Below are 19937 nucleotides of genomic sequence, written 5' to 3'. Positions count from 1 at the left end.
ATTCTAAATAAATCACAGACAGTGTCACCAGCAAAGCACCCCCACACCATCACACATCCTCCTCCATGCTTCACAGTGGGAGCCACACATGCGGCGATCATCCGTTCACCTACTCTGCGTCTCACAAACACACAGTGGTTGGAACCACAAATCTCAAATTTGTACACATCAGACCAAAGGACAGATTTACACCGGTCTAATGTCCATTGCTCGTGTTTCTTGTCCCAAGCAAGTCTCTTCTTCTTATTGGTGTCCTTTAGTAGTGGTTTCTTTGCAGCAATTCGACCAGGAAGGCCTGATTCACAGTCTCCCCTGAACAGTTGATGTTGAGATGTGTCTGTTACTTGAACTCTGTGAAGCATTTATTTGGGCTGCATTTTCTGAGGCTGGTAACTCTAATGAACTTATCCTTTGCAGCAGAGGTAACTCTGGGTCTTCCTTTCCTATGGCTGTCCTCATGAGAGCCAGTTTCATCATATCGCTTGAGGGTTTTTGCTACTGCAAATTTTCTTTACATTTTCTGTATTGACTAACCTTCATGTCTTAAAGTAATGATGGACTGTAGTTTCTCTTTGTTTATTTGAGCTGTTCTTGCCATAATATAGACTTGGTCTTTTCCCAAAGAGGGCTATCTTCTGTATACCACCCCTACCTTGTCACAACACTACTGATTGGCTCAAATGCATTAAGAAGGAAAGAAATTCTGCAAATTAACTTTTAACAAGGCACACCTGTTAATTGAAATGCATTCCAGGTGACTACCTCGTGAAGCTGGTTGAGATAATGCCAAGAGTGTGCAAAGCTGTCATCAAGGCAAAGGGTGGCTACTTTGAAGAATCTCAAATGTTTGTTTAACACTTTTTTGGTTACTACATGATTCCATATGTGTTATTTCATCGATTTGATGTCTTCATTATTATTCTAAACTCAGCAAAAAATGAAATGTCCCTTTTTCAGGACCCTGTCTTTCAAAGATAATTTGTAAAATTCCAAATAACTTCACAGATCTTCATTGTAAAGGGTTTAAGCACTGTTTCCCATGCTTGTTCAATAAACCATAAACAATTAATGAACATGCACCTGTGGAACGGTTGTTAAGACACTAACAGCTTACAGACGGTAGGCAATTACGGTCACAGTTATGAAAACTTAGGACACTAAAGAGGCCTTTCTACTGACTCTGAAAAACACCAAAAGAAAGATGCCCAGGGTCCCTGCTCATCTGCGTGAACGTGCCTTAGGCATGCTGCAAGGAGGCATGAGGACTGCAGATGTGGCCAGGGCAATAAATTGCAATGTCCGTACTGTGAAACGCCTAAGACAGCGCTACAGGGAGACAGGACGGACAGCTGATCGTCCTCGCAGTGGCAGACCACGTTCTGTTCCCTACAAGACAGGAATGTCAGTGTTCTGGCATGGCCAGCGAAGAGCCCGGATCTCAATCCCATTGAGCACGTCTGGGACCTGTTGGATCGGAGGGTGAGGGCTACGGCCATTCCCACCCAGAAATGTCTGGGAACTTGCAGGTGCCTTGGTGGAAGAGTGGGGTAACATCTCACAGCAAGAACTGGCAAATCTGGTGCAGTCCATGAGGAGGAGGTACACTGCAGTACTTAATGCAGCTGGTGGCCAAACCAGATACTGACTGTTACTTTTGATTTTGACCCCCTCATTGTTCAGGGACACATTATTCCATGTCTGTTAGTCACATGTCTATGGAACTTGTTCAGGTTATGTCTAAGTTGTTGAATCTTGTTATGTTCATACAAATATTCACACATGTTAAGTTTGCTGAAAATAAACACAGTTGATAGTGAGAGGACGTTTATTTTTTTGCTGAGTATCACAATGTAGAAAATAGTAAAAATAGAGAAATACCCTTGAATGAGTATGTGTGTCCAAACTTTTGACTGGTACTGTATATCAAGCCAATACTAGCAGCAGAGGTTGTAAGTTTCAAAACCCCATATCCCTTCAGATTTGAACTTTTTCATTTTACAGAAGTTCAATCTGGTCATGACAACAAGTCGTGAGGTAAATATTACTGACTAGTGTGCAGGTGTTTTTTTAACTTCCATATGTCAACACAATGTTTTGGACAGCACCGTCTCTCGCACATTTTAATAACAGTTAATTCAAAACTATAAGCAATGTATGAAACTTGAAAGGGTAGTTTCTATGTGTGCTATGTTCATCTTATGTGTTTCACCCCAGCAGAAACTCAGTTGAGTCGATTGTGAATGTATTGTGTTGTAAGAACTGTGTCCATTGCCATAAGCAGTATTAGAATGTCTGTACATAAAGATAACTTTGTCTAGGATTGTGCTCATAAGCGTCATGTTTAGCCACTGCAAATATCCCTCCTTCTGCTGTGTCGGGCTTCAGCCTTGAGAGAAAGATGAACAATGAATCCCACTGTGACTGAGGAAGCCTTACGACTGAGTAATGCTTTTAACATGCATTGTACTAAAAATTACATTTGAAAAATTTACATTTATCTGTGTGCATGCCTCATGATAGTATCAAATCATTATGTCAAGATAACAATAAAATCTCAAATAAACCCCAATTTCTGTTTGGCTGGCTCATTGGAATATATTTGTTTTACTATGAATTGTGTCATTAGGTTTTATCAGTCAACAGTTTCACATAAATAATTTAAATGTTTTAAATATTTATTGTATGGACAGGATTTTGATTGTCTCTTACAGTATGTGCAACACACTGGACTTGAAATACAGTGTGTGAATTAGTCTCTACCTCCTCCTGGTGGCAGCAGCTAGGTACTGACTAGAGGACTAGACAAAAAACAGCTAAAATATTTCAATACTTTCTGGTTTATAACAAGATTCAAAGGCTGTATTTAACAGTTTTGCATCATCTTATAAAAATATGGTAATCAAGTAATTACAGTCAAAAGCAACTTGAAATCACATGATGAAAGAGAAAGCTGCTGTGAGCACAACATTTTGTCAAATCATATACTTAGTTTCATAGCGTCTCCAAATATCACATTTCAAGAGTGAAAATTTCTGTTTGGGCAACAGGTAACCTGATTAAGATGTATGCCTGAACATAATCAGACATTGAAATCCAAACATTGAAAGTGTACAATAACATGGGGCAACATAGACAAATAAGAGAATAATCAACTGTTAGATCTAGAACGCTGTGGTTGTCTATACTGACTCTCTTATTGGTCCTGGTGTTCCCAGTCCTCTCAGGGGTTCTGGTCAGTCTTGTCACACTTGAGCATGATCTTGACCCCTTGTCCCTGGCGTGTGGTCTCGAAGGCCTGCACAGCCTGCTCTAGGGGGAACCGGTGGGTCACCAGAGGCGCCACATTCACCTTCTTAGAGGCCAGCATTGCTATAGCTATTGGCCAGCTAGAATAAGAAGACAAAAACACATTAACAGTTGAGTTATAAGACAACCGATAAACACAACTTGCCGTAATTGTTGGAACATTAGGGACCATATTCCTGAAGACCTCTCATTGTTGGGAAGTAAGTAAGTAAGCATTTCACTGTTAGTCTGGGGCGGCGTGTAGCCTAGTGGTTAGATCATTGGGCCAGTAACCGAAAGGTTGCTAGATCGAATCCCCAAGCTGACAAGGTAAACATCTGTCGTTCTGCCCCTGAACAAGGCAGTTAACCCACTGTTCCTAGACCGTCATTGTAAATAAGAATTTGTTCTTAACTGACTTGCCTAGTTAAATAAAAGTCTACACCTGTTGATTATGAAACAAGTAAAATTTGATTTGAAGATCTACGTCCTGAGCTGGCTTCAGGGCTCTGTTGTGTGAGATGAATGGCAGTGTAAAAGACAACAACTTATTTTCTGTACCTAGTTAACGTGAGAGAAGGAGGTTCACTTACGTGTTGCAGTAGCGGAAGACCCCTCTGATGTCCACCTCTCTGAGAGCAGCATTAAGCAGTGGGACAGTGGTCATCGCTGCACCCAACCCCACTAGAACCACCACTCCACCAGGACGTGTAGCCTGGCAGCAAGCATATATATATATATACACACAGTACCAGTCAAAAGTTTGGACACACCTACCCATTCAAGGTTTTTCTTTATTTTTTACATTGTAGAATACTAGTGAAGACATCAAAACTATGAAATAACACATATGGAATCATGTAGATAGCAAAAAAGTGTTAAACAAATCAAAATATATTTTATATTTGAGATTCTTCAAAGTAGCAAGCCTTTGCCTTGATGACAGTTTTGCTCTCTTGGCATTCTCTCTACCAGCTTCATGAGATAGTCACCTGGAATGCATTTCAATTAACAGGTGTTCTTTATTAAAAGTTAATTTGTGGAATTTCTTTCCTTCTCAATGCGTTTCTCACCCCTCCCCCATATGCAACGTCTTGAAATATGCAGACAGACTAATTAAAAGTATGTTTACATTCTAATACTTCTGACAGCCAACTGTCTCAGCCCATTACCTTTGGACTTTATAGCATTCCCAGAAAGCATAAATCAATATTATTTTTACACTTAAGACATGACTCTGTTGCTGTGCTGTAGAATTTGTGAATTTTGTCTCTTGTATAATAAATTCTATGCATTAGTTCATACTAGATTAAGCGTACATTTTCGTTAACTGTAATTTCTTTAGTTATGCTCCAACATTCCCTCCATCTTGTACCAACATCAGTTCTTTGTCTTGGTTGCATTAGTTAGGTTTTTTTTGTAAGAGAAAACTGCAACATTTCACGGTACAGCATTTCAATCGGCTCTAATATCACTCTTGTGGCTGTACTTACATAAATGGCAGTCTGGACACTGCTCTCCACACCGGTGCATTCAATGGTGATATGAGGCTGTGCTCCCAGCAGTCCTTCAACTCTCTTAGCCAGCTCCTCAGGCCCATCCTCTCTCTTCACAGTCAGAGGGAAGTCTGCTCCCAGCTCCTTGGCCATGACCAGGCGATCTGCTGACAGGTCTGAAACAGGAAGGACAAAAATAGTACTGTGGCAGTCCCTACTATACTGGGCCAGCACACAGTATTACTCATGTACCCAGATGAAAACCTGTTCACTTCAAAGCCCTTTCAAAAGAAGGAAGTCCCTGGTAGACAATTTAGATTTGAGAGAAACAAAACGGATCCCATAAAGAGTGTATTATTACACCCTGTGCCTTACCAGTTATGACCACCTGTGAGGCACCCATAGCCTTGGCCACCAGCAGACAGACCAGCCCAATTGGTCCTGTGATAGGGAAAAGAGAAATGCTTAGTTTGAATGTGCACATGTTAATTGGAAGTTTGGACACTGCTCTCCACGCCGATGCACTCGATGGGGATATGAGGCTGTGCTAGTAACCTTACAGGATATTTTTCAACTTAGCTGGTCATTGTGAAACTGTGTGCATGAGGGCTAGAAGTGATGACATGAGGGGTTGGTATAGGAAATAGTACGTAAGCCTTGTCTGAGCCAGAAGGGCCCATAGGGCAGGAGCCTATCACCTGATTCAGTAGCTTGAGGCACCTTGATGTAAAAGTACACTCCCTGGACAGGGCACTAGTCTATCGCCAGGTCTATATAAAAATACAGGGAAATACATCTATCATTAACTAAAAAGCAAGAGCTGATCTTTATTTACATGTGTTAATTGTTTATAAAGCACGCTCGCTTACCAGCAGAGTGGATTTGTTAAATATCAAGTCTGTTACTACAGGTGTTTAAGTTGACTGGGTTTCCCCACTGTTATTATGCTGTGTCAACATGATTCTCACTTTTGTAACTAAACCACATTCTTTAATTTCCAAACATGCATGGGCATGTTAGTGGAGTGTAATAACCGCCATACTTCTTATTGGCTGTATGTTCTGCAAAGTTACATTGATTTTTATTTCATTTCATCATGTCTTGTAGTAGTTGAATGACTGGACATAAAACCTGAATAGCTGCAACTGCAAAATTGTGTCACACTTCATGGGTCCAAGCTGCAGTAACAGTAAATAACAGTAACAATTATTGACAGCTGACCTTTACCTACCTGCCCCACAGATCAGTACACTGCTGCCCAGGGTCACTCCAGCTCTGCGGCAGGCATGAATAGCCACAGACAGGGGCTCAATCAGAGCCCCCTCCTCATATGTCACATTGTCAGGCAGCCTGTTTATACACAGAAACAGAGAGAACTTAAGCAATGTAGGTTTGTCATGTTACCCCCAATGTTCTACAATGGCAGTATGTTGACAGTTATCTGTCCTTGTAGATAAAGTAGAAACAATGAACTCACTTGTAACAGAAGTTGGCGCTGTGTTTGTAAAATCTGCACAAATTCCCATCATCAGGGGGTGTGGCACAGAAGAAGATGGTGGGGGAAAGATTGTAGTTTCCTGATTTGAAGAATTCATCTATCTCGCGAGGGACACCTGGCTCTACAGCGACTCTATCCCCTAATTATCCAACACATATGAATAATTGACAGACAATCCAAAGTTGCATTATCTTTTCAGTTTTTATAACTGGTGAACTTTAACCTGCATTAAAAGCAAAACAACATTGAATCCAATGAGTACTTCCTTCTCACATGCTTGCAGTTCTTACCTTCTTTGAGGTTCTTCACTGCTGAGCCCACCTTCACCACCCGACCAGAGGCCTCATGCCCCAGCACCATGGGCTTTTTTTACCACATAGTCACCTATGCGTCCATTTTGCCAGAAGTGCACATCCGACCCACAGATCCCAACTGAATGCATCTGAAGCAACACCTCTGAATAAAGGAAAGACAAGCAATTGCGCCACAGGATACACAAACTGTACACAATTCAAAATCAAATGCAGAAATATACTGTACAAGCTGTCTGGATACTACATTGTTTCTTATACCATTTGGACCTGGTTCAGGGATGGGTCGTTGTTCCTGTAAGAAATCAATCGTCACAATTAGTCTGACCATTCGGATAATCAATCGCAATTATTTCTCCTTTAGCGTCCCGCAACCAGCCATTTAAATGACAATTTCTATTAAAACATTTTACTTTTAATGTTTGATTACATTTATGTTAAAAAGTAAGTCAAAAATGTTAATATTATTTTGGGTAATTTAAATGGCTAGCTCCGGGACGAAGCTATGCCATGAGCAGATGAGCTAACTAACGTTGGTTAGCAACTTTGTGATATTGACCGAAAGCTGCAGTTATCATTAAATCTCGATCTGCTTATATCGTCATGACAAAGTTTAGAGACTACTTTATTACCAGTCTGAGGTCGCCCTGGGAATGCAACACCACGGATAGGTTTTCTTTTTCCATGTTGTATTTACTCAAAGACAACTACAGTGTGAATAAAATCAAAAACCTTGTAAAATGCTTGTTAGCTCTGTGCAGGGCTCAAAGTTCACCTTCCAGATGCTTGGTGGGCAGTCGACAAAACAAAACATGTGATTGGAGTATCGTTAGAGAGAATATTCCATTATAGCAAAGAGAGGGTCAAATTGAGCTATTCTTAAAATTATACGAAAAGCGTATTGCTATTTGTATTAATCTAATGTTCGTTATTTTAATGATTTATACGTTAATGGTGTAAGGCTATGAAATGAATGCTACAATTTTTATGTTGTTCCTGTCTCACCTGCTGCGTCGCATTTGAGCTAACCCGTTGTGGTATATATATACACATATATATATGTAGTGTGGTATATATATATATATATATATATATATATATATATATATATATATATATATATATATATATATATATATATATATATATATATATATACAGTGGATATATATGTCTCCATAGAAACATTTCCTGTGTGTCTATATATATATATATATATATATATATATATATATATATATATATATATATATATATATATAGACACACAGGAAATGTTTCTATGGAGACATATATATCCACTGTATATATATATATATATATATATATATATATATATATATATATATATACCACACTACATATATATATGTGTATATATATACCACAACGGGTTAGCTCAAATGCGACGCAGCAGGTGAGACAGGAACAACATAAAAATTGTAGCATTCAATTCAAATATATATATATTTTTTTTTTTTTTTACAGTAACATGCAAAACCTAAACATAACAGCCAGCGGGATTCCACAAAGAAATTAGAAAATAAATAAATAAATAAAACTAATCCACATTATATCAATTCAAATACAGACATGTAGCGAATACATTGTTTTTTACATTTAGTTTTGTATACGTTTTAATGACTCTAAATAGTTTTCCAAATCAGATAAAAAAATTAAGGAAAGGGTATTTTTCTTCATAAATTTTGATTTGTGTATGAAAAATGTTCCTAATACAATAAAGAGATTTATGACATACTCGCGTTCAATTGTGGAATCAGTGTGGTAAAATAATATGTCAAACATAGACATTTCAATGGTTGTATGCAATTTGAGGCCAAGATATGGTTTTACATCAGTCCAGAACACTTCACTATATAAACAATGACAGAATAAGTGTTCAATAGATTCAGTTTCTAGTTCACAAAAACTGCATTCACTGGTAACATCAGGTATATATTTAGAAATCAAGCTATTACACGGATAGAATCTATGGATAATCTTAAAGGAGATCTCCTTTACTTTATTGGTCACCATAAATTTGTGTGGAGTGAGCCAAGCACGGCTCCAGTTTACATCAAACGATGAAGGCCAACAAAATATCGCAGACGGAATAGACTTCCTGTCGAAAATATCCCTTAATAAATGATTGTTGAATTTCATATCTAGTAGACCTATGCCATTAACCTGGATATCGCTTACAATCGGAGATATTCCAAAATATGCATAGTTAGGAAGTAACGTTTTTATCCCACTAGGTATACAGTGGGGCAAAAAAGTATTTAGTCAGCCACCAATTGTGCAAGTTCTCCCACTTAAAAAGATGAGAGAGGCCTGTAATTTTCATCATAGGTACACTTCAACTATGACAGACAAAATGAGAAAAAAAAATCCAGAAAATCACATTGTAGGATTTTTAATGAATTTATTTGCAAATTATGGTGGAAAATAAGTATTTGGTCACCTACAAACAAGCAAGATTTCTGGCTCTCACAGACCTGTAACTTCTTCTTTAAGAGGCTCCTCTGTCCTCCACTCGTTACCTGTATTAATGGCACCTGTTTGAACTTGTTATCAGTATAAAAGACACCTGTCCACAACCTCAAACAGTCACACTCAAAACTCCACTATGGCCAAGACCAAAGAGCTGTCAAAGGACACCAGAAACAAAATTGTAGACCTGCACCAGGCTGGGAAGACTGAATCTGCAATAGGTAAGCAGCTTGGTTTGAAGAAATCAACTGTGGGAGCAATTATTAGGAAATGGAAGACATACAAGACCACTGATAATCTCCCTCGATCTGGGGCTCCACGCAAGATCTCACCCCGTGGGGTCAAAATGATCACAAGAACGGTGAGCAAAAATCCCAGAACCACACGGGGGGACCTAGTGAATGACCTGCAGAGAGCTGGGACCAAAGTAACAAAGCCTACCATCAGTAACACACTACGCCGCCAGGGACTCAAATCCTGCAGTGCAAGACGTGTCCCCCTGCTTAAGCCAGTACATGTCCAGGCCCGTCTGAAGTTTGCTAGAGAGCATTTGGATGATCCAGAAGAAGATTGGGAGAATGTCATATGGTCAGATGAAACCAAAATAGAACTTTTTGGTAAAAACTCAACTCGTCGTGTTTGGAGGACAAAGAATGCTGAGTTGCATCCAAAGAACACCATACCTACTGTGAAGCATGGGGGTGGAAACATCATGCTTTGGGGCTGTTTTTCTGCAAAGGGACCAGGACGACTGATCCGTGTAAAGGACAGAATGAATGGGGCCATGTATCGTGAGATTTTGAGTGAAAACCTCCTTCCATCAGCAAGGGCACTGAAGATGAAACGTGGCTGGGTCTTTCAGCATGACAATGATCCCAAACACACCGCCCGGGCAACGAAGGAGTGGCTTCGTAAGAAGCATTTCAAGGTCCTGGAGTGGCCTAGCCAGTCTCCAGATCTCAACCCCATAGAAAATCTTTGGAGGGAGTTGAAAGTCCGTGTTGCCCAGCAACAGCCCCAAAACATCACTGCTCTAGAGGAGATCTGCATGGAGGAATGGGCCAAAATTTCAGCAACAGTGTGTGAAAACCTTGTGAAGACTTACAGAAAACGTTTGACCTCTGTCATTGCCAACAAAGGGAAAATAACAAAGTATTGAGAAACTTTTGTTATTGACCAAATACTTATTTTCCACCATAATTTGCAAATAAATTCATTAAAAATCCTACAATGTGATTTTCTGGAATTTTGTTTCTCATTTTGTCTGTCATAGTTGAAGTGTACCTATGATGAAAATTACAGGCCTCTCTCATCTTCTTAAGTGGGAGAGGCCTTGCACAATTGGTGGCTGACTAAATACTTTTTTGCCCCACTGTAGCTTTAATAACAGTGTCATATTCCTTGCTTGAAACCTCAAAGTTGTATCTTTCCATAAATTCTCTCCGCGTAAATACATTCCCACTAATATTAACTAATTGGCTGACAAGGACAATGTTTTTCGAGAACCATTTATGGTAAAATAACATCTTGTTTCTATGTAATATCGACCCATTGTTCCATATAAAACATTTATGAGGTGAAAAGTTGTGGTTATACAACAAAGCCCAGCACATTAAAGCCTGCTTGTGAAAAGCTGCCAGTTTCACAGGAAGGTTACCCACAATATATGGACATTGTAGTAAAAAATTAAGCCCTTCGAACTTCTGAAAAACAAAATGAGGTATAATATTCCAGAAACTATGAGGATTTTTTATGTACCTTTTAACCCAGTTGACCTTTGATATCTGATTGAAGAGAGTGAAGTCTAATACATTGAGACCGCCGTCACAAACCCTGTTGGTGATAACATCTCTTTTTTATCTTATGTGGCTTGTTTTTCCAAATTAAGTTGTACAATAGCATAAGGTACAGCAAGTGGATTTTGGAATGTCAATAGATGAAAAAAAGATAGGATGCACGAGATAGCCCCTCAGCTTTGGATAAAAGCACCCTTCCTTGAAGACTTAAATCCCTAACTAACCCATGAGGATATTTTTTGTTGTTGACAGATTCAGTTACAGGGTTCAAATTAAGATCATTCACAGCCTTAAGATTTTGGGTGATTTTTACACCGAGGTAGGTTACAGTATCTTTTTCAGAGATGTTACAATCTGCTGGATTGACAGCTCCTTTCAGAACAAACATCTCACATTTGGAAAGATTTAATACCAAACCTGAGATTTTGGGGAACTGCTTCACGATATCCAATGCTAATCTAGCTTGTGACACATTTTTCAAAAGTGTGGTGTCATCCGCCAGTTGGAATATCTTGATCTCTCTGGCCTGGAATGTAATGCCTTCAAATGGACTTTTATGAACTAATGAGCATAAAATTTGAGATACTAACAAAAATAAAAAAGGTGAAATTGGGCAACCTTGTCGTATTCCTTTGTAAATGTTTAACCATGAGGATGTCCCATGACAGAGTTTGATACAGCTATTGCCACCATTATACAGAGTTCTAATAGCATCAACAACAAAAAAGACCAAACTTCAAATGCTTAAGACAATCAAAGATAAAATTGTGACTTACTGTATCAAATGCTTTCTGAAAATCCCAAAATAGGATAACAGGGAAGTCATCCAATAGACCACAATACTCAACCAAGTCTAACACCAGCCTCAGATTATTAGATATATGGCACCCTTTCATAAACCCTGATTGACATTCATCAATCAGATCATTCAAGCAAGACTTTAACCTTTTTGCAAAGATTAAGGCTATAATTTTGTAGTCGTTATTTAGGAGTGTGATTGGACGCCAATTATCAATATTTAAGAGATCCTTGTGTGGTTTAGGTATAAGAGTAATAACCCCTTGCTTCAGAGAGGCAGGTAGTTCTCCCTCCTTTATAGCCTCCTTAAAGTTTTAAAGTAAAAATGGTGCTATTTCTTCAGAGAAGGTTTTGTAAAAATTCAGAGGTTATTTTTTAACTAAGCAACCCCATACTGGATGTCCATAATGGATAAATCTTGACAACAAGACCGATTGAATTCTTCACTAACCGAATTAACATTCTCTATAGAATCAAGGAGATCCTTTTTTTAGCTTTCTCATTAAGATCAAGATGCTCAATCTCTGTGATATCCGCAATTGTCTTAGAGAGCTCAGCTACCTCACATCTCCTTCTTAAAGCAAGCCGTTTTCCATAAGTAATACAGGCTGAGAGGATTTTAAATTTCAGCAGTTCCCAATATTTCCCAAATTCTGCATTAGATGTAGCTAAAATCCAGTAAACAGAAATTAGATTCCTAATCACATTTTTAAAATCATCATGCAATTAGTTATTTAATTTCCAATAACCACCAGAGTATTTCTTACCATCATTACTGCACATTCTTACAGTCAACCATATGACTTTATGATCCGTCAGGACTGCAGGCAGTATTTTTACCTCTACAGTGTTGGGCTCAAGACTAGAGGTTATCACCCACAAATCAATTCTTGATTGTAGAGAACGAAAAAAGTGTTTATCTTCAACAGGTTTTATGTCCCCCTGGCATTGATTGACAAACTTCAAGTCCATATCTACAGAATAGAAAGAAAAATTCTATGCAATCTCAACTCTACCCTCTCTATAAAAAGTTGCTTCATATATGTATTAACAGAAGTCTTAACTTGTAAACATTAACACCATAATTCAAAACTAGAATGCTCAGTTTGCAGTGAGGAAGGAACTACCTTGTAAACATACCGACAGAACAAATCACCCCGGTCGTATTTCTTTTCCGTCAGTGAAAAAGGCTCTGATTCCCCTGTAGTATCCACCCTTTCCTTGACAATTTTGCCTTGCTGCCTTGTCTGCTGTGGTCAGGTCCTCACCGAATCTAAATGTTCTCTCTTTCAGAAAGGCGCTTTCCTTTGCTTTCTTCCAAACTGCATCTCTCGCTGTGTGAAAAGCAAACTGGATGATGATCGTGCGGCTGACGAAGGCATCTTGCTTCTTCCCAATACGATGAGCGACATCCACAGCCATATCAATTTATCCATCGGGGAAGTCCGGTGCCACACGGTTACAGATGTCTCTTACTAAGCGCTTCACATTCTCATCCTGGTCCTCGGGGACACCGTAAAGCCGTAGCCCCCAACTTCCCCGGTATCGCTCTGCTTCCGATAAGCACTCTTGCATGGACGATGGTCTTCTCCTGTGCAGTGCATTTCTCAGAAGTAGCAGTGTTTGCAAGTTTAAGCTCTTCGATACTCTTGTATGCATGATTCAGAGAAGTCTCGAGGTCAAAGATTTTTGATGTGTTTTCGCGAATCATTTTCTCCAGACCATCGGCTCTTTCGTTTATCTTTGCAGAGACAGCATCGATTATGTTGACCTGTAGTTCACGCAAAGACAATTCTTTCTGTGTCTGACTCAACCGAATGTCCAGATTCCTCCATTTCTTCTCCTGAGGAGTCAGGTGGCGATTTTTCTCCAATGTATGAGTGCTCAGCTAGCAACTGCCTTCTCCTCCCTTTGCTCTTTCGCACATTTTTTACTTCCATTTCTCAAAGTTTCAGATCAAATTACTGGTCAACTAAGCGTTGTTCTCTATTGTGTTTACTATAAGCCAAGTTCTGTTACATTTAAGTAAGTTTGAGAGGGATAAAAGTTGCTCGGAGCAAGCTAAAATCTCGTCTGCACTCGCCGCCATCTTCAGCCTGATGGGGGGGACATTATGGAGACAAATATTAAACACGTCGGAATCAGTGGTCTGAATAAGTGGCGAAAAACACACACAAAGCCCCCGTCCTCGTCTGGGGCTAAGACCTGAGGTTTGAAACATTTCTGAATCGGACGCAACTAGCTGACAGCTGAGGATGCGGCGAGGTGGTAAAAATGGATTCCCTAGAGAAAGCAAGAATAAGACGGTTGTCAGGAGTAGTGCAGTTTTATCAGGAGACATATACTTGGAAAACGGAGGAGGAATGGAGGGAAAAAGAGAGGGAGAGGAGGTCGAAGAGATAGGGAAGAAGAGGGTGAGCTTGAGTCGGATAAAAATTGTGGGAAAAAGGGTGACGGTTTGGAAGTGTAAGCAGTGGGAGCTGAAGACAGGGGGAGAAATGGAAGTAAATGAGGGTGAAGTATCAGAGGTGGTAAGTGTGGTGAAGTTATCGGAGACCGAGTTATGCACCGAGGGTTATTGTGAATTTTTCAGTACATATGTGGCAATTATTTATTTCAGAAGGAGCCAGCAAAACTAGTGCACTAGTTTTGTGCTCTGGGTCATTAGACACCATTAGACCTGGTTACACCTCTTGGGTTTTTCCCAGAACGGGTGTCCCTTTCAGAGGAGTCAGCAGGAGGACATGTATTGGTTATTCCTGTAAAGTGCCACGGTCCGTTGCTATGGTCCTACATGCATGAAACTATTTCTGTGACTCTACAGGTTGCATGTCCTAATATGAAGGCAAATACATGAACAATATAGTAACTTCGTAATAAATGTCGAGACGATATTAGCGAGTGGCCGGTGAGACCGTTAAAAATTGCATACTGCAAAGTGGATGAATATTCAGTCTATAGAAATTGGAACATTTGAAATAAGAATTTACTCAAAAAGAGAGAACAATTATAAAAACTGAGAAACAGGGGATCATTAAAGTTTTTAGTCCTGGATCTATAGGGAGTAATATAAAAACAAGATAAAGTGGTTTAGCACAAAAATGAAAATAGGAAGTAAAGAATAAATACGTATATCACAGAAAGCTAAAGGAATAAATACAAAATAAACCCAGAAACAAGAATATCCATAGCGTTAGAATAAATAAGGAAAATTACTTAAAAGAGCAGCAATTATAAAAATACAAACGGTCTATAGACTAATATTAAAGAAAATACTAGTACTTCGTAGATCTAACACAGAAAAAGGAATAAAACTGAGACTGACGGTAGGAAGACCAAAACGATGCAGGCCGCAATAATGAGTAAAAGGGCAGTAGACATTCTGAGCGTTAGACATCCCCTATGCAAAAAAGAACAAAAAGAAATGTCTAAGAAATGGAAAAAAGCACCAGGAAAATGGGTAGTAAATGGCCGAAAGAGGGAACATTTGATGTCTCAGTGTGTGAGGAAATGGAAACTCTAATAAAAAACCATAAAGCAAAGGACACAGGAAAGAAAAGGAAAAATAAAAGAGCTAGAGAAAGCAAGGTGATGAAAATGTTCAAAGTAGAAGGAGAGGGATTGTTAAAAAGTATAATGACAACTAGAAGAATGTTAGAGAAAGACAATAAAAAGTCAGACAGGAAGAAGGTGGAATGGTTTACAGAACCTCCACCATACACCAATGGACAATTCCTGCTGGTGTCTGGAATAGTGGAAATAAAAGGGGCAGTGGAATTAGAAGATGGGGGGGTTGTTTCCTCTACACTTCCTTTAGAGAGAAGAAAGGACTTGGAAAGGATAGGGGAGATTGAGCAAGGTGCAGGAAGGAACCCAGAAAATTTGAATTGTTATGAAGGATTAAGTAAGGCCTTAGCTAAAATGAAGATTCAAAAGGATGTGGATGAAGATTCACTGGATAAAGACATCGTAACTGAAATAGAAGCAAGAAGCAGGAGGGTGGATGGAGAAATAAGAAAGATAGAAAAACGCTTAAGTGAACAGAGGGAGAGAGCAAATGAAAAGAAACGGAGAGAACAGGCATGTAGGATACAAGAGCGGGAAAGTGAAGAAGATATAGCCAGTTTTAAGAACATGGTCTATGATGATGAAAGAGAGAAAAGAAGGAAGAGGAAGATGAAAGAACCTGAAATATATGGTACACAATACCAGATTTTGATTAAAGGGACCCAAGGGCATTACGTTCCATGGGGGTCACAGGACCTGGAATGGTTGGTTACCCGTCTACCTGACCTCCATGACGGCGCTGGAAAATGGATCAGAACGTTTGAAGAGCAAACCATGGGGAAACTACTGGCTGTGGGGGATCTGATGGCACTGTTGGCGAGAGCAGCAGGAGTGGCAAAAATGTACTGGAGGATGTACTGGATGTGGCCTGAGAACGGCAATAGGGGATCCAATGAGGGATGGAGTGGACTTTGATACATGCCGTCCAGGAGTCTGGAGAGCCCTAAGAGATGAGTACCCTGCACGGATGGACACAAAGTCACTAAAAGGAGAGCTACTGGGGGTGACAGAGAATCCGACTGTGTATTTACACGGACAGCTGAAACAATGGAGGCAGGAAACAGAACGGGATCCAGAGGGAGACCCACTGATGACAACTCTGTTCCGAAACTCAGTGATAGAAGCAATGCCCCTGCCAGTGAGAAGCAAGCTGGAGGATGTAGTGGGACTGACTTCAAAATCACACAAAGAATTCTGTGACCGTGTCATCCATGCAGTGGGAAAACACAGAAAGGATGAACAGAAACTCACAGAACAAGAAAAAAAACATTCAGAGAAAAATAACTCAGCTTCAGCTGGAAGAATTGACCTACAAAGGAAAAAAGAAAATCCAGGCTCCAGTGACAACACCTGTGCCGGAAGTAGGGACTATGGCTGCAGTCTCCCCAGGAGGGCCGCAACTGCCTCCTGTCCAGCAGGCCCAAGTGCAACCCACACCACCAGTAGTAAATGTGTATGCACAACAACCCCAACAATGTAATAATGACAATGGGCAACATAGACATCCACAGAACAATCAGAGAAAAGGATTTAGGAGCCCACAGGGGCCACCTGGGACCTGTTGGGGATGTCACCAGCTAAAACACTTCAAAATAAACTGCCCTACAAATCCTTGGAAGATACAAGGAAACAGGAACCAAAATGAACCAAAAAGAAATGGGTAACAAAATAATTGGAACCAAGAAGGAGGCTGGCAAAATAATCAGAGACAACCACAGGGCCCTGTGAACCCATGGGCGGGGCCTAATCAGTGATACTAGGGGTGCCCAGAGAATCCTACAGGGGAGGGTCAGTTTCCAATAATAACCACAAGAGCTGATCAAGAACCTATGCTGCAGTTTCAAATAGAGAACAGAGGCACACCTATGATGATCGATTCTGGAGCCACTTACACATGTATAAATCCAAATTATGCCTCTCATCTCCCCATGTCTGGCAAATATGCCAAAACTATAGGATTCTCGGGACAACAGCAGCTAATTCCAATGACAGCTCCTGTACATCTGACGGCTGATGGTAGATCAGCAACACTCCCTATACTAGTGTCAGAACAAACTCCGATTAATTTACTGGGTAGGGATGCCCTAAAATACAAATCAAGTGCTCACCTGAAGGGGTAATTATTGATAGAACAGGAGTAAATCTACAAAGGGTAATGACAGGAGAGACAGCAAATGTGTATTGGTTAGGGGACATTGAGTCAGAAGTAAATAAAACCATAGAGAAATAGGGAAAGTTTATTCAGGCCCAGCTACCTGAAGCTGGTAGAGCACATTCTGAGTATCACTGCACAATGCAGTATGATCCTTACCAAGACCATTTGTTAGAACTGCTTTGGATAATGAACGCAAATGGGAAATCAGTACCAATTATGTCTCAGTGCATAATTATAGGGAAACAGGGAGCAGCAGTGGGTGTAATGGATAGGGTTGGATCTAGCTTTGTAGAGGAATGGTATAATGTCTCTGATTCTGTCCCTCACATTACATTGTTGGTAAACAAAGGGTTCAAAGCTAAATAATTGGGGCCAATGGTGAAGAAAGCCAAGAATTGTAAATGGAATAAAACAGACAATCCATTGATTTTCCACTCTAAAGATAAAGCGTTTAAAAAAATACTGACCACAACAGTAATGAATGGGGATCCAAGGGTATTCGAGGTTACAGCTAATCAACAAATACAATCAGGAGATAATATTGAATCAATAAGTGAACAGAGACAGGAAATGGAAAAGAATGTACCTGAAGGGGTATGGTCGCAACATGACACAGACTTAGGATTGGTTAAATCAGCAAATCCTGTATGCATCAAAGTAAAACCGGATGCTAAACCCCCTTGGAAAGCTCAATATATTATATGAAGCCTGAAGCTGAGGAAGACATAAGCATGACAATTGAGGGACTAATCGCACTAGTGGTGGTGGGTGTTATATTCTGTTGTGTTTTACCTTTACTGAAATCTCTCCTCATCCAAACCACAGTAAAACAGATGTCTGTACAAATTGTCATTACCAACCCAGTTGTGGAGGTGTACCCTGTTTTTGGAGCTCCTGGACAATACACTGACAAAATTGGAAAACCATGCAATACTAAAGGTGGACCGTTAGACTTTCCATTTGGAAATCCTGAATGCCTATGGGGTGTAGCTCCAGGGAGAGGATGGGGTTGTCGTACCTATCAAGAATGACGTCAATTGTTATAGAATGTAATAGATGTTGAACTTCCTGACATACAGTATATTCAATTCCGGACTATGTCAGGATAATGAGGATCCTAATCCTGATTGCAGGTTTTAACCAAGGTTAGTGGTGTTCAAAAGACTGAAGAGAAGGGGATGGACATTATCATCATATTGAATCTTTGAATGTGCGTTGTATCAAAGGGGTGTTTGCCCATTGTGTTGGGGTTAAGAGTGTGCTGAGTGAATTTGGATGATACAATTAATGAAGTTAGACCTTCTGATGATATGTTCTCCTAGATATATAAGTGACATAGGGTTTTCCGGATACGAGTGTCCACGGACTATGTCCTTAATCATCTAACAGGTTTATTCATTATTGACTAAATAGTTGTTATAAAGGTGTCTGTGAGAGGGATGGGGCATATGTTTAGGTGGCATATTCAGAACGAATGTATAATATATTTTGTGGTTTGGTTTATTAGTTATGATGTTTCTGTTTTTATTTAACTTTATTTAGACTCTTGGGCTAGGCTGGGATGTGCATGCATATGTTTTTCAACTGTTTGTAGAAGGATAATTGGCTTGAGAAGGAATCTTATTCTTCTTTCTAGCTCTGTGAGGGCACTTGTACTGGGTTGGATTTTGGGTGTGGGGCTAATTAGCCCCAGAGGAGGGATATATTGTGATTTTTTTCAGTTCATATGTGGCAATTATTTATTCCAGAAGGAGCCAGCAAAACTAGTGCACTAGTTTTGTGCTCTGGGTCATTAGACACCATTAGACCTGGTTACACCTCTTGGGTTTTTTCCAGAACAGTGGTGTCCCTTTCACATGAGTCAGCAGGAGGACATGTATTGGTTATTCCTGTAAAGTGCCAAGGTCCATTGCTATGGTCCTACATGCATGAAACTATTTCTGTGACTACAGGTTGCATGTCCTAATATGAAGACAATATGATAATGGTGGCTAAATGCCAGAGATGGTAAGCCATTATGAGGAGTTACTATGAGTATGACGTAAGGAGGACAAATGTATAAGTAGTTTGTGCCAAGACTGGAAGGGAGTTACTTCATGAATTAGCTCGGCTTTTGTTATATTGATTAATAAAAGTATAATTGAACGCACATGCTCCAGTATTTGAGAATTATTATTGACTCAATAATTCCACGACAGGGTCAGGAAAAAGATGAGTGTCACGTTCTGACCCTAGTTCTTTTGTTATTTCTTTGTTTTAGTGTGGTCAGGGCGTGAGTTGGGTGGGTTATCTATGTTTGTTTTTCTATGTTGGTTTTTTCGTTTGGCCTGGTATGATTCTCAATCAGAGGCAGGTGTCGTTAGTTGTCTCTGATTGAGAATCATACTTAGGTAGCCTTTTTCCACCTGGGTTTCGTGGGTGGTTATTTTCCGTGTTAGTGTTTGTCCCACACGGAACTGTTTTGGTTTGTATTTCACGTATCGTTTATTGTTTTGTTTCTGTGTTCGTTTGTATTATTAAAATATATTATGGACACAT

The 19937-nt window shown here is 39.8% G+C and overlaps 1 pseudogene; it reads right to left on the bottom strand.

Annotated features, from left to right (window-relative positions):
- Positions 1-1841: 1841 nt before the first annotated feature.
- Positions 1842-7398, bottom strand: LOC120025157 (annotated as a pseudogene).
- Positions 7399-19937: the final 12539 nt, after the last annotated feature.

This window comes from Salvelinus namaycush, chromosome 30, assembly GCF_016432855.1.
Source record: "Salvelinus namaycush isolate Seneca chromosome 30, SaNama_1.0, whole genome shotgun sequence".
Taxonomy (NCBI): domain Eukaryota; kingdom Metazoa; phylum Chordata; class Actinopteri; order Salmoniformes; family Salmonidae; genus Salvelinus; species Salvelinus namaycush.
Note: the sequence above shows the minus strand (reverse complement) of the source record. Positions and strands in the feature narration are given on the sequence as shown.